The sequence below is a fragment of the Anomaloglossus baeobatrachus genome, chromosome 5 (genome assembly GCF_048569485.1).
Source record: "Anomaloglossus baeobatrachus isolate aAnoBae1 chromosome 5, aAnoBae1.hap1, whole genome shotgun sequence".
Lineage (NCBI taxonomy): Eukaryota > Metazoa > Chordata > Amphibia > Anura > Aromobatidae > Anomaloglossus > Anomaloglossus baeobatrachus.
In genome coordinates, this window is record NC_134357.1 from 411,464,503 (window position 1) to 411,468,474 (window position 3,972).

Sequence of the window (3,972 nt, forward strand, 5' to 3'; positions counted from 1 at the left end):
GACGGGCAGCCCGCGGATGGTCTGCATTTCACCAAGGGGGAATGTGACGACCTGGACTAGCCAGGTAGTCACAAAAATGACACCACATACCCCCCCTTACCTGGATAGTTAACACCAGTCAAACAAAAACCTTGTTGCCTCCCTCCAGGGTCTAATGTCCACACCAGGTGGGGCGGAGCCCGGCGGTTGGCCCCACCCACCGAGGAGTTCACAGGCCTGGAGGCAGGAAAAAGTGACAGATTCGAGTCGGAGGTGAAAGTGAGAGGACAGAAACAGTCGGTGTCTGGGTAGGGTGGCCATCTGCAGGAGTTAGTGGACCTCTGTGTAACCATAGGACCGGGGTCGGGTACCGAACCGGGGAGTGGAGTGAAGCTAAGCACAAAGGCAGGGCCATCGGATCTCGACTAGGCTTGGAGCCGCCGACAACGGTCAAATCCGAGAGTGACCGGAACCCCAGGGGTTTCCTAATACCCAAGACCCGACAGAAGGCAACAGTCCACACCGTGAGGATACACAGCCACCGCCATAGGCTAGAGATCCAAAGGCCAGCGCCTGCAGGTAAAACAAGCTCCTTCGGTACCTATACACCGGGGAGCGGACTACCGTTGGGAAACCATCGGAGTCAACACATTCTACACAGGTGTAGGGAAAGACAGCTACCATCAACCTGTCTGGGGAGAGCAAAGACACTGCAGCCGGCTGCGGGACCCGTCCATCCAGCCGTTTGGTTTACCAGAGACTCTGTGAATTTGTGCCTGAGTGAGTACCACAGTGCCATCCGGCACCGTGCCGCGCTGCCCCTGCAACCCTGCACCCCAGCCATCCTGCCTCCCCGTACCGCCACCGGGCCCCGGGATCACCAACCCCTACCCACGGAGGGGACAACATCCTAGCTGCTCCCTACCATCGCTCCCGGGATCCCCGTCACCAGCAGCGGTGGTGCCCACTGTCGCCACGACCCGTGGGTGGTGTCACGAACTATCTCCCAAGACAAACCACCCCCTTTTCACTCGTGGGCGAGGAGCGCTGCTCGAGTCCCCGGGTCCGGCCCACCGCTCGAGCCACCAAGCAGCAGCAGCAGCCGCGGACCCGAGCGTAGTGAGCGCGGCCCCTCCTCCCGCGACATTAGAGGGGTATAGAGAGGGGGCAGCATGGGGCTGCAGCATGAGGCCACAGCAAGGATGATGGGTCACTGTATAGCGACTGGGCTTTATAGGATGACACAGTGTGAGAAGACAGTGTGAAGATGGGGCTCAGTATGCAAAGGAGAGGGCAGTGTGGAGGTCATGTACCATAACAGGAACATTGTGGGGTCATATTTTGTGCAGAGAACACAATGGGGGTAATTAGATATTCACTGGCATAGCAAAGTACAGATATTTCTATGCTGGAGCATTATAATGACACTGCAATTTTTTAAGAATATTATGTGGTGATACCCTACAGAAAACTGGAGCGCATGGAAGTGTGACGCCCTGGCAAAACCAGGTGGTCACACAGAGAGGCCCCCGCACAACACCTTCCCACACAGGGTTACATACAGCCGACCTGAAACCCTAGCCACCCCGCTTAGGGTAGGACAGACACACCAGTGGGCGGAACCAGGTGGATGGAGAACGCCCACCTAGGGGTCTGGAGAACCCGGGGTTGATAAAGCAGTAGTCGAGTCTAAGTTGAGAGTTGGGAAAGGAGAGTCGAAGTTCAAGGAGAGCAGTGTAGCTCCAGTGAAGTGCGGAGTCAGAAAGGAAAGGTGTCGGGGTTGGAGCCATGGCGTACTGGCTAGGTGGCAGACGGTGGTCCGTATCTAACAGGAGACGGGAAGATGGCTGCCGGAGATCCGAGGTGGACCGGGACGAGGTTGGAGCCCGCCAGTACTGACACCGGAGAACCGACCCGGAAACTGTGCACAGAGGGGTTACTTTAACCCTGAAGCCAGGACTGGAACCAACGGCCTAGCTAATTAACAAATTGAGGGCAGGATTATAGGTCCTGTCCCAACCAAAGTCTCAAAAGCAGACAACCAACCACCGAGAGGGACAGGGCATCCGCCAGGGCCCGGTAGATCCCAAGGGTCAGCGTCAGCGGGCAAAGCTCCCAACAAAAAGGACCGGGAGCGGACTCCCGTGTTTCACACTGGGAAGTCCAACACACCACACACTGAGTGCAGAGGAAAGTGATACGGATCATCAGCCCGGGTGTGGTACCAGATACACCCGACCACGGCGGCCGGCCACCAGCACCTTGGTTTACCACTGGACTTGTGTGATTTATTTAACCGTGAGTAACCTAACATTCCCCGATCCGACCGAGCGCGCTGGCCCCTGCATTCACCATCCCCGGCATAGAGACACTGGGCCCCGGTGTCCATCCATCCCTACCCACGGAGGGGTTAACATCCAGCTGCCATCCCATCGCCCCCGGGAGTCCCACAACAGCAGTGGTGGTGGCACGCTTGACCACACACCGTGGGTGGTGTCACAAACAGTTTACAGCAAATCCCGTACAAATTCGTCCCCTTTTATTTGAAGTGTCTGCGCGACCCCCGGGTCCGGTAGAATCCCTCGAGCCACGCTGCAGGTCCAGATCCGAGCAGCCCGGCTGCTGGTACGGGGGCGGCACAGAAGTCTGCAGAAACAAACTGTGGTTATGAAGAGTTATCATGGCGTTTGGAGAATATGAGGAAAAGAAAGAGAATAACTTAATTCAGAGACAACATTATATATAAAGAACCAACATTTATTTGTGATACTTATTATAGTAACAACTCCCAGTATCTCATTACTATTGTTAAGGACATACTGGGAGTTGTAGGTTTATGCAATGCAAATATTTAAGGGTCTGACTTAACGTTACAATTGTTGTACCATGTACTGATGGTGCGCCTGTCGATGTTTCCATGTACTGAAGAATTTATCCACTGAATATGACGCCTTCTCTGTGCCGTTCCCTTCTCTCAGCAGGGATGCCGGAGAACTCACCCACCCGACTGCTCAGCGGTGGCATCGGCGTCTGTCCTTCCTGCCTACTCCCGGGACCTGCACATGCAGCAGAGGTCTCCCAGGAGCGTGATTAGGTTTGTCGCGCCCCAGGGCAGCCGAGCTAATTGGATCCGGGCGGTCCGTGGCTCGAGGGGTCCCGGACCCGGGGACACCGTCGAACAATTTTTAAATAAAAAAATAAAAATAAAAGTTTGACTATGCCACTAGCGGTTTGCGGCCAGGGAAGGTAGGGCCACCGCTGCAGGTTCCCACTGGGGAAGATGGACGGGGGCAGCATGGATGGTGGAGCCCTCCACGAGCAGGGCTTTTCCCCAGGAGTAGGTGAAGGGTTAACATGGAGGCGCACGGTAATGAAGCAGTCCAGACAAAGAGGGCAGTTTGATGGTGTTTACTCACTGGTTCGACACCCTGAGACGTACTGGATTCCAGGTGCACCTTTGTCCTGATGGCTGTGCCTGCCAACCTGGTGGCACTCTCCATCTGTGCATTCCTGTGTATGTGGGTCCTCCCTGGTGTGGAGCACTTGGAGGTCCTCCTGGTGTCTGGGTCCTGATGTAGGCAGCTTGGACTATTTAAGGATATGTGTCCCGGTCCCGCTTTGCTGCTGATGCCTTGGACGTTAAAGGGTGGCAGATGAGTCCTGGAAACCCACCCGCCTGGCAAAGTTAACAGAGGGCTTGAAGTCCGTGTCTGTTCTGGGGATCTGTACCTCTCTGTGCAAAGTACTGTGAGCTTTGGATGTCCACCCCACAGGGTCCCTCTGTCTTTGGGGCTTGCTCTCTCACTCCACAGCTACTTTCCTCCTCTGAGTGGCTGTTCTTACAACTCAGGTATTTGGAGTGTCTTTCCTTCTTTCTATGTGTCTCCAGAGTCTCTGGTCTGTCTTGACACCCTTCCTCTTTCACTGTCTACTCCAGACTAACTACCACTTCCTGTCTTCTGCAGACTACCCACACTCCCCAGGTCACTATCT